The sequence below is a fragment of the Chiloscyllium punctatum genome, chromosome 45 (assembly GCF_047496795.1).
Source record: "Chiloscyllium punctatum isolate Juve2018m chromosome 45, sChiPun1.3, whole genome shotgun sequence".
Taxonomy (NCBI): Eukaryota; Metazoa; Chordata; class Chondrichthyes; order Orectolobiformes; family Hemiscylliidae; genus Chiloscyllium; species Chiloscyllium punctatum.
Genome location: NC_092783.1, coordinates 56,839,004 through 56,850,146, shown reverse-complemented (window position 1 = coordinate 56,850,146; position 11,143 = coordinate 56,839,004).

Sequence of the window (11,143 nt, the reverse complement as noted above, 5' to 3'; positions counted from 1 at the left end):
AGGAGTGATTAGGGATAGTCAACATGACTTTGTGCGTGGGAAATCATGTCTCACAAACTTGACTGAGTTTTTGAAGAAGTAACAAAGAAGATTGATGAGGGCAGAGCAGTAGATGTAATCTATATGGATTTCAGTAAGGCGTTCGCTCAGGTTCCCCATGGGAGACTGATTAGCAAGGTTAGATCTCATGGAATACAGGGAGAACTAACCATTTGGATACAGAACTGGCTCAAAGGGAGAAGACAGAGGGTGGTGGTGGAGGGTTGTTTTTCAGAGTGGAGGCCTGTGCCAGTGGAGTGCCACAAGGATCGGTGCTGGGTCCTCTACTTTTTGTAATTTACATAAATGATTTGGATGCTAGCATAAGAGGTACGGTTAGTAAGTTTGCAGATGACACCAAAATTAAAGGTGTAGTGGACAGCGAAGAGGGTTACCTCAGATTACAATAGGATCTGGACCAGATGGGCCAATAGGCTGAGAAGTGGCAAATGGAGTTTAATTCAGATAAATGTGAGGTGCTTCATTTTGGGAAAGCAAATCTTAGCAGGACTTATATACTTAATGGTAAGGTCTTAGGGAGTGTTGCTGAACAAAGAGACCTTGGAGTGCAGGTTCATAGCTCCTTGAAAGTGGAGTCGCAGGTAGATAGGATAGTGAAGAAGGTGTTTGGTATGCTTTCCTTTATTGGTCAGAGTATTGAGTACAGGAGTTGGGAGGTCATGTTGCAGCTGTACAGGACATTGGTTAGGCCACTTTTGGAATATTGCGTGCAATTCTGGTCTCTTTCCTATCAGAAAGATGTTGTGAAACTTGAAAGGGTTCAGAAAAGGTTTACAAAGATGTTGCCAGGGTTGGAGGACTTGAGCTATAGGGAGAGGCTGAACAGGCTGGGGAGCATTGGAGGCTGAGGGGTGACCTGATAGAGGTTTACAAAATTATGAAGGGCATGGATAGGATAAATAGACAAAGTCTTTTCCCTGGATTGGGGGAGTCCAGAACTAAATAGCATAGGTTTAGGGTGAGAGGGGAAAGATATAAAAGAGATCTAAGGGGCAAACTTTTCACACAGAGGGTGGTACGTGTATGGAATGAGCTGCCAGAGGATGTGGTGGAGGCTGGTACATTTGCAACATTTAAGAGTCATTTGAATGGGTATATGAGCAGGAAGGGTTTGGAGGGATATGGGCCGAGTGCTGGCAGGTGGAACTAGATTGAGTTGGGATATCTGATCAGCATGGACGGGTTGGACCGAAGTGACTGTTTCCATGCTGTACATCTCTATGACTCTATGACTCTATGATTGCAAATAACCTGGTGTCTTGTGACTTCTGACTTTGTCCACCTCAATCCAAAACCATGTCATATCGATTTCTTATGGTCCTCAAAAGGCTTGAGTTCTGCATTCATTGAACCTGTTATGTAATCCTGAGTTTAATTGCTCCTTCTAAAGGGGAAGCGGTAGAGAGAGATGGAGAACTTTTGGAGGGGAATTTCCTGACTGCAAAGCTGAGGTCGGCTGAAGGGGGACTTAGGCAGTGAAAGGGCACCACCCTTCCTAAGGTTCTTAGTCTGCTGATTTTTCCTCCCCTTTTAAGAAACTCCTTAAAGCCTAGCTCTTTGACCATTTTGCCCATCGGACCTAATACCCCTCTACATAGGGTTTACAACGCTCATGTGAAGCACAAAGGGATGGTTTATTGCAATTAAGGTGCTATATAAATGCAAGTAATTGCTGTGGTTGTTGTTGCAATGTAGAGAACTGGCCAAACATTCTTTCCTTCAAGTTGCCAATGAATGGGTCCAGTGTTCCAAAGACAGATGATCTATTGAGATAACATAGTGATGCATAGACTGCTAAACACTGCCAGGGATGTTGAAAATGTGTTTGTTTTACCTAAGCTCAAAATTCTTAAAGTACACAGAGCATCCGCACCAGTTACACAGCCATTTCACTGATATTTGCTCAGCAGTTAAGAAAATACTTGACATTAAATTGTTGAAAAAGCCCCTTCACATGGATCAGAGTGAGCATCTGAAGGAATTACAGTCAAAGATTCAGTTTTGAGGATATTATCAAAGCTGGAGAGGGTTCAGATGAGATCTATAAGGATGTTGCCAGGTATGGAAGGTTTAAGTTATAAAAAGAGGCTGGATAGGCTGGGACTTTTGGGATGGCTGGCTCAGTGGTTAGCACTGCTTCCTCGCAGCACCAGGGACTCGAGTTCGATTCCAGCCTCGGGTGACTGTCTGTGTGGAATTTGCACATTCTCCCAGTGTCTTTGTGGGTTTCCTCTGGGTGCTCCAGTTTCCTCCCACAATCCAAAGATGTGCAGGTTAGGTGAATTGGCCATGCTAAATTGCCCGTAGTGTTAGGTGCATTAGTCAGCTGTAAACATAGGTTAGGAGAATGGGTCTGGGCAGGTTACTCTTCAGAGGGTTGGTGGAGACTTGTTGGGCCCAATGATCTGTTTGCACACTGTAGGGATTCTATTCAATGAATTTATCACTGGGGCGGTTGAGAGATGACCTTATGTAGGTTTATAAAATGGTGAGAAGTTTAGATAGGGTTAATGGCAGGTGTCTTTTCCTTAGGATGGGGGAGTTCAAGATGAGGGGGTACATTTCAAAGATGAGAGGAGAGAGATTTGAAAAAGACATGAGGGGCAAATATTTTACACAGAGGTTGGTTCACAAGTGGAATGAACTTCCTGAGGAATGATGGATGCACAGTTACAACATTTAAAAGACACTTAGAGAAATAGATGAATAGGAGATGTTTGGAGGGAGATGGGCCAGGAGTAGGCAGGTGGGACTGATTTAGTTTGGGATGTTATTCAGCATGGACCAGATGGACCGAAAGGTCTATTTCTGTGCTGCATAATTCTATGACTCAAACCTGTCCCATCATTCAATAAGATCATAGTCAATCTGTACCTTAATTCCCTCTACTCGCTTCTGAAACTGGCCGGACAAAAATCTGTCTAGCTCATTTTTAAAGTTTTAAACCCTCTGCTGTTTTTGAGGAGACCGTTCCAGGTTTCCATTCACCCTGGGTGAAGAGAAATGTTTCCTGATACCACCTCTGAACAGTGTCACTCTGATTTTAGATTTATGGTCCCTTCTTCTGAACTTTGCTGGAATTGCACATTAAACTCAAATTCAATTCACTGCTGAAACTTAGAACAGGTGCGTAATAGTGCAGGGTACTCTTTTAAAGGTGCAGTAATTATCATTGCAATGTCAGTTATCCTCTCTGGCTAGAAAGGGAAACTGTTGAATCCTATTTTTGCACATAAATACATTCTCAGTGATTTAGAAATATTTCACTTTAAGTCATTTCATAAGTTTTGTTCAAAGGTTTCCTTATGAACTAATTCATTCCTCGCTTAATCCAATCTATTTCTTTTGCCTTACCAGGGTGGCATGGTGACTCAGTGGTTAGCACTGCTGCCTCACAGCACCAGGGATCTGGGTTTGACTCCCCCTTTGGGTGACTGTCTTTGTGGTGTTTGCACATTCTCCCTGGGTCTACATGGGTTTCCTCCCACCAGTCCAAAGATGTGCAGGTTAGGTGAATTGGCCATGCTAAATTGCCCGTAGGGATGTGTAGGTTAGGTGCATTTGTCAGAGGAAATGTAGAGTAATAGGATAGGGGAATGGGTCTGGGTGGGTTTCTCTTTGGAGGATTGGTGTGGACATGTTGGGCCAAATGGCCTGTTTCCACACTGTAGGGAATCTATGATAATTTGTCTTTAATACATTCTTGTAATTTCCCGACACGTTCTCTTTCTCTTGTTTCTTTCCTCACCTTTTAAGTCTCTTCAGTTGGTTCCATTATACAGCAAATGTCCAGCTGCCCATTGTCCTCATCAGGTTGTTATCAGCTCACACTGCTAGCAATTCTCAGGGTTAAACATTTTCAAGATGAAGCATGTGGTACGATATCTAACTAATGGAAATAACAAGTGCTGGAGATCACAGTGGATCAGACAATATCCATGGAGAGAGAGCAAGCTAATGTTTTGACTCTTATGGATGGATCTCTCCATGGAGGCTGTCTGACCCATTGTAATCGCCAAGATTTGTTATTTTCAGTGCAGATTCCAGCACTTGCAGTAATTTGCTCCTATGTCTAACTAATGAAACTTGCCTCAGAGTGCCTTTTTATGGCAATGTTTGGGACACTGGCTTCCATTTTTGGATCTATCTGCACTGCCCAAGATCTGACCTGACAACAGCGCCACCCAGCTGTGTGACAGTAATACCTCTGTGCACTGTAAGGGGAGATGATGGCCTAGTGGTATTATTGCAATTAATCTAGTGATTCAAACCATTGTCAATGGTCAGAAAAAAACCCATCTGATTCATTAACATCCTTTAGGGAAAGAAACTGCCATCCTTACCTAGTCTGGCCTATAAATGATTGACAGGGATATTACTGGGACTAGAGGGGTTTGAGTTATAAGGAGAAGCTATATAGACATAGATTTTATCCCTAGCAGCATCAGACGCTGAGGGGTGACCTTACAATGGTTTATAAAATCATAAGGGGCATGGCTAGGGTGAATAGCCAAGGTCTTTTTCCCCTGTGTCCAAAACTGGAGAGCATAGGTTTAAAGTGAGAGGGGAAAGATTTAAAAGGGATCTGAGAGTCAACATTTTCATGCAGAGGATGGTGTGTGTATGGAACAAGCTGCCAGTGGAAGTGATAGAGGCGGGTACAATTACAGCATTTAAAAGACATCTGAACAGGTACATGGACAGGAAATTTTAGTAGGATATTCACACAAACAAGACACACATAGAGAGGAGCACACAGTGAAACACACACGGGGTGGAGACACATTCAGAGAGATGCACACAGACAGACACACAGGTCCTGGGGAAAGATGAAGTCCTGTGTTGGGACCTTCCTGTCCAGGACCTCCATGTCCATGTCACAGAGCAGGGCACTGATTTCCCACAGTCTTTCATGTCCAGAGTAAACGTCAGGAGCTGGGCAGGGCAGATCTGGACTGATAATGTCTGTCCAGCTCCATAATGGGCTTTTGGATGTGGTGAAGGTGCAAAGGGATGCTGGTGAATTCTGGGATATCGGCTGAATAGTATGTCGTTCTGGGAAGAGTCTGCTGAGATGGAGTCGGAATCCGATGTAAGCAACATCATGGGGTGGAGCATGTAGTTAATAAGGTGGTAAAATACAGAGAGAAAACTCACAGGCGTCATGATGGAAATTCCTCTAAAAAACACTAAATCCAACTTTGGCTTGTCCAAAAGAAAGAGTAAGATTCAGCCTTAAAATATTACGATGTCTCTTAGCGAAATCAGATACCTTGGAATATCAGTCAGAATCATGAGAAAATGAGAATCAGACCAGACTAGCGATGCGTTTGAAGAACAATATGCTTTTATTTTATGTTTAGTTTGTTCCTATACAAAAACAGTCAGTTTTATTTTTACAGTTTTCCCAGAGGAAACAGAATATCTGGATGGCTTGGCTATTTCGACCTCCCATGCAGTCAGTTTAAATAACCATGTTTATTAGCCTCATCTACACATTCTATGACCGTCTCACGTTAACTACATTATCATCTTAGATGCAATCTGTGGGAATGTGAGTTTCTGAGCAATAGGTATCTCTTATTCAGGGAATATATTAATATCTTTATAAACAGGAAAACAAAACTGTGCAATTTAACCCACACATTTCACTGTTTGCACAATGTCACATAAATCAAGTTTATTAGACAGACAGCATTTTTTGGTTAATGCATGTGGGTTAGTCAAACCAAACACAGAAAAAAGAAATCTCCTTCCTGAGACAGCATTTTCAATGTGAAGTGATGAAGATGATATCCAATAGTGCTCCATTGTGGAAATTACATTTCTCTGGTCCCCCCTGAATACAATGGCTAAATGCAGCACAGGAAAAGACCCATCAAGGTTGCAATAGCTCCTTGCGAAAGGAATCCAAAGCTAATGTCACTATCCTGCTTTTACATTTCAGGCCAGCATTTGCTGTTGGTGCAAAAGTTTAGTCACTGGATCCTCTAAGGAAGCAGTTCTTCCTTTGCCCACAGCCCGCCCCCCTCAAACACTCCTAAAAGTAAAACACCCCAAGCTCAGACAACTCTGTAGAAAGATATTTTTTCCAGAAGTCTCTTCTCACTTACAGTTTTAAACTGATAACCCCCCGCCTTGGCTTTGATTCCCCAAGCAGAGGAATTGGAACCCTCTTTATTCACCTTAATCCTTCATAATACTAGAAAGTAGTTAATAGAAGATTCAATGCCATATCCTTGGACTCAAGCCTGCAACAACATCCCTTGTTCAAAAACTTACAGGAGACTGGTCTGTGGAGATCCATGAGTGTGCACCACAAACACTGTGTTGTCAACTGGAGCCCAGAGAGGAGATGTACATGATGTGGATTGGTAGTTTAAATGCTGGACATATACAGCAGGGGTGGGGGGGAGGTGAGTACTTGAAAGACGAAGATCAACACTTGAGTTGGGACCTCTCTTGAGATGTGTGTGAAGTGACTGCAGTTTAAAGAGGTAGGTTTCAATTTTAAAACCAAAATTTACTGGTATGTGCAGTTCTCATTGAGGCACAGCCAAGTAGGAGATAGGAACGTTGGAGTTGGAGGTGGGGGGGTGGAAATGCTGTCTCTTTTGGTGAGATTCCCATTTAAAGAAAACATGTCATTTTATTGCCATTTCCCTGGATTTTAGTGCAGTAAACATTTTACTTAAGGGCAAGAAGAAAGCTCAACAATAACAAACAACTTAACACGAATAAACTACAGGGCCTATCTATAATGATCCCATACATCTGCCCAATATAGATGAATGGGCAGATCAGTTTAGTCAAGGCTGGTGATCTCATGAAGGAGGGTTTTTTTTTACTGCTGTAATGATATCTTTATTATACCTGGTTATTGTACCTTCAGGATAAGCTTGAAGGAAACATTCAAGAAAAATGATGGCAATCCTTAACACAAGTGTATATCAATGAGTAATTGCATTTATTGCCTGGTAAATCTTTAATGCACATTTCATTAATCTTCAGTCACCTGCCAAGGCCAAAATCATTATTATCCTCAGGACTTCCATCAGCTTCTCAGTTTCTAAAGGCAACACACAGCAGCAGAACAATTAGACCCTTTTCTTCAGTGACAAATCAATCACCAAGTAAATGCCTCTGTATCTTGAGCAAAAACAGAAATTGCTGGAGAAACTCAGCAGGTTTGGCAGCATCCGTAAACAGAAAGCAGAGTAAATGTCTCAGGTTCAGTGAGACTTCTCCAGAATCCCTGTATTTATGTTTTTGACAGTGTGAAGGTTCATAGGTTGCCAATATTATCTTGATGGACTTTTACATTCTACTGATTCATAGAACCCCTACAGTGTGGAAACAGGCCATTTGGCCCAACAAATCCACACCGACCCTCCAAAACGTATCCCACCCAGACCCATTTCCCTACCCTATAACCCTATTTTTCCCATGACTAATGCCCTTAACCTAAGCATCCCTGAATACTATGGGTAATTTAGCATGGCCAATTCACCTGACCTGCACATCCTTGGATTGTGGGACAAAACCAGAGCACCCGGAGGAAACTCACGCAGAGAATGCGCAAACTCCAAACAGACAGTTGCCCGAGGCTGGAACCGAACCTCGGTCTCTGGTGCTGTGAGGCAGCAGTGCTAACCACTGAACCATCATGCCACCCTAAATTCCAGCTCCCCAAACTCCGAAGGTCCCTCTATAATGATATGCCTCATTCCGAAGTCTCTTCTACAATGTCCCTTAAGGTTTGTTTCTTTGATCAGTTCACTCTGACGATCCCTAGTACGGAGGGATTGTCTTGTGAGCAAACGGTAACTAGGTTGGACTCTATTCTCTGGAAATTTGAAGAATGAGAGGTGATCTCATTCTAACATATTGGATTCTTAATGGGTTTAACAGGGTGAATGCTGAGTGGATGTTTCCCTCATGGGAGAGCCTAGGCACAGAGGGCACAGTCTCCGAATAAAGGTGCACCAAGTTAAGACTGAAATGAGGAGGAATTTCTTCTCTCAGATGAATGTGAGTCTTTGGAACTTCTTGCCACAGAGAGCTGTGGGGGCAGAGTCATTGGGTATATTTGTGGCTGAGATAGATAGATTCATGATCAGTTGGGGAATCAAGGCTGATGGGAAAAATGGAAGTGAGGAAGTTGTTTCAGCCGTGATTTTATTGAATGGTGGAGCAAGCTGGAGGGGCTGAATGGCCTATTCCTGTCTCTTACTGTTTACAGATCACACCTTCAGTCAGCAGTCCCTATTATCTCCTGATGCTAGCACTCCTTTGAGGCATCGTGAGACATCTTACTTATCAGCTGCTATAAAAATGAAGATTGTTGTTGTTTGAAAGAACTGCTGCAAACTACAATGTTATAGCCATTACAGAAACTTGGCTGAAGGTAGGACAGGACTGGCAGCCTAACATTCCAGGGTTTAGATGTTTCAGGGTGATAGAGAGGGATGTAAAAGTGGTGGGGGAGTTGCATTACTGATTAAGGAGATGTCATAGCTGTACGAAGACAGGACATCATGGAGACTCATCCAATGAGACAGTATGGGTAGAACTTAGGAATAAGAAAGTTGCATTCACAATGATGGGGTTGTACAATAGACCTGCTAATAGCCAGCTGGAGATAGAGGAACAGATATGTAAAAAGATCATGGAAAGATGTAACATTAGCAGGGTCATTCTAGTGGGTGATTTTAACTTGCACAATATTGACTGGGACTCCCTTAGTGACAGGGGAAGATAGGGCAGAATTTGTTCGATGCATCCAGGGGTGTTTGCAGAAACAATATGTTGATAGACCAATTAGGGAACTATTTGATTTGAACTGATCTCTATTGTGGCTAGAGAGGGCACAAAGATCTCTGTCAAGGCCCCAGCAATCTCCTCCCTTCCCTCCCTCAAAATCCTGGGATCAATCCCATTAGGCCCTGAGGACTTACTGACCTTAATGTTCCTCAAGACACTATTACTTCCTCATCAAGAGTGGAGAATAGCTAATGTTGTTCCTGTGTTTAAGAAAGACAACAGGGATAATCCACAAAATTATAGGCCAATCAACCTTACATCAGTGGAAGGGATATTATTGAAGAAGATTCTTAGGGACATGATTTTCTTGCATTTGGAAAGGGATGGAATTATTAGGGATAGTCAATGTGGCTTTGTGTGAAGGAGGTCTTGTCTCATAAATTTGAGCTTTTCGAGGAGATGACAAAGATTACATTACATTACAGTGTGGAAACAGGCCCTTCAACCCACCAAGTCCACACCGGACCGCCGAAGCGCAACCCAACCATACCCCTACATTTACCCCTTACCTAACACTAAGGGCAATTTAGCATGGCCAATTCACCTGACCTGCACATCTTTGTGACTGTGGGAGGAAACCAGAGCACCTGGAGGAAACCCACGCAGACACGGGGAGAACGTGCAAACTCCACACAGACAGTCGCCTGAGGCAGGAATTGAACCCGGGTCTCTGGTGCTTGTGAGGCAGCAGTGCTAACCACTGTGCCACCGTGCCACCAAGATGATTGATGACTGTAGGGTACATAGTTCCTTGAAAGTTGTGCTGCAGGTAGACAGGGTGATTAAGAAGGTGTTTAGCATGCTTGTCTTCTGAGATCATTGAGTATAGGAGTTGGCACGTTGTGTTGAGGTTGTACAGGTCATAGGTGAGGCCACTTTTACAGTTCAGTTTACAATCCTGGTTACCCTGCTATAGGAAGGATATTAATAAATTGGAGAGGGTTCAGAAAAGATTTACCTGGATGATGCTGGGACTGGAGGGCTTGACTTATAAGGAGAGGCTGGATAGGCTGAATCCTTTTTCACTGGAGCATAGGAGATTGAGGGGTGACCTTTTAGAGGTTTCTAAACTCATGATGGCCATGAATAACATCAGTAGCAAAGGCCTTTTCGCTAGGGCAGGGAAGTTCAAAACTATGGGGCATCACACATAGAAAACTGAAGGATTTAGTACAAAGTGGCATCATTATCCAATGTGGACACTGTTTTCACCATTAGTTGCATTGTATTTTATTCTGTCAATTCTTTCATGGGATGAGGACATCCGGCATTTGTTGGCCATCCCTAATTGCCCTTCAACTGAATGGCTTGCGAGGCCATCTCATAAGTCAACCACATTGGCTATGGATCTGGAGTCACATGTAGGCAAGACCAGGTACGGGCAGCAGATTTCCCTTCTCTGAAGGGATTTACGAAAGTTTTACAGTGTTTATTTCGTGGTGATTAGACATTAAATTTCAGGTTTATTTGTTGAATTTAAATTCCATGAGCAGCTGTTGTGGAATGGGGACCACAGCGTCAGCCAAAACCTCCAGATTGCTAGCAGTGACATTAACACAAAACCACGGGCACTCGGTATTGTTACAGCTCTCCCTGCACAATTCCTGGCAGCAACCAAGTCCCTGAGATACATTTATACAAAGGGCCTGAGGGGCAACTTCTTCATGCAAAGAATGGTGTGTGTATGGAATGAGCTGCAAGACAAAGTGGTTGAGGCAGGTACAATAGCAACGTTTAAAAAAGACATTCGGATAGGTGGATGGATGGGAAGGGTTTAGGGGCAATTGGAACTGGCTGAATGGGCACCATGGTCAGCATGGACCCATTTGGGCTGAAGGGCCTGTTTCCATGCTGTGTTACTGCATAACTATGACTAATCAACTGAAACAATACATGTTCATTTTATTCCCCGTCACTAAGTTGCTTCCTCAAGCATTCAGTCTTTGCTGAGCACAACTTGGTAAAAGTCATTTGCAAAAAAGGAAGGTGTTTGTAAAGTGAAATATGGCACCTCAGAATAAGGGGTGGGCTATTTAGGATGAAGAAGAAGAGGAACATCTTCATTCAGGGGATGGTCAAGTGTTGGATTTCTTGACGTCAGAGGATATGGAGACTGAATCTGTTCAAGACTGAGATTGTTAGATTTCTGCAGATTAAAAATATCAAGAGATATGGGATAGTTCAGGAAAATGCTGTTAAAGTAGATTAGCCATGATCTGACTGAATGGTGGAATGGAGTTGATGGAGCTTAACTCTTGCC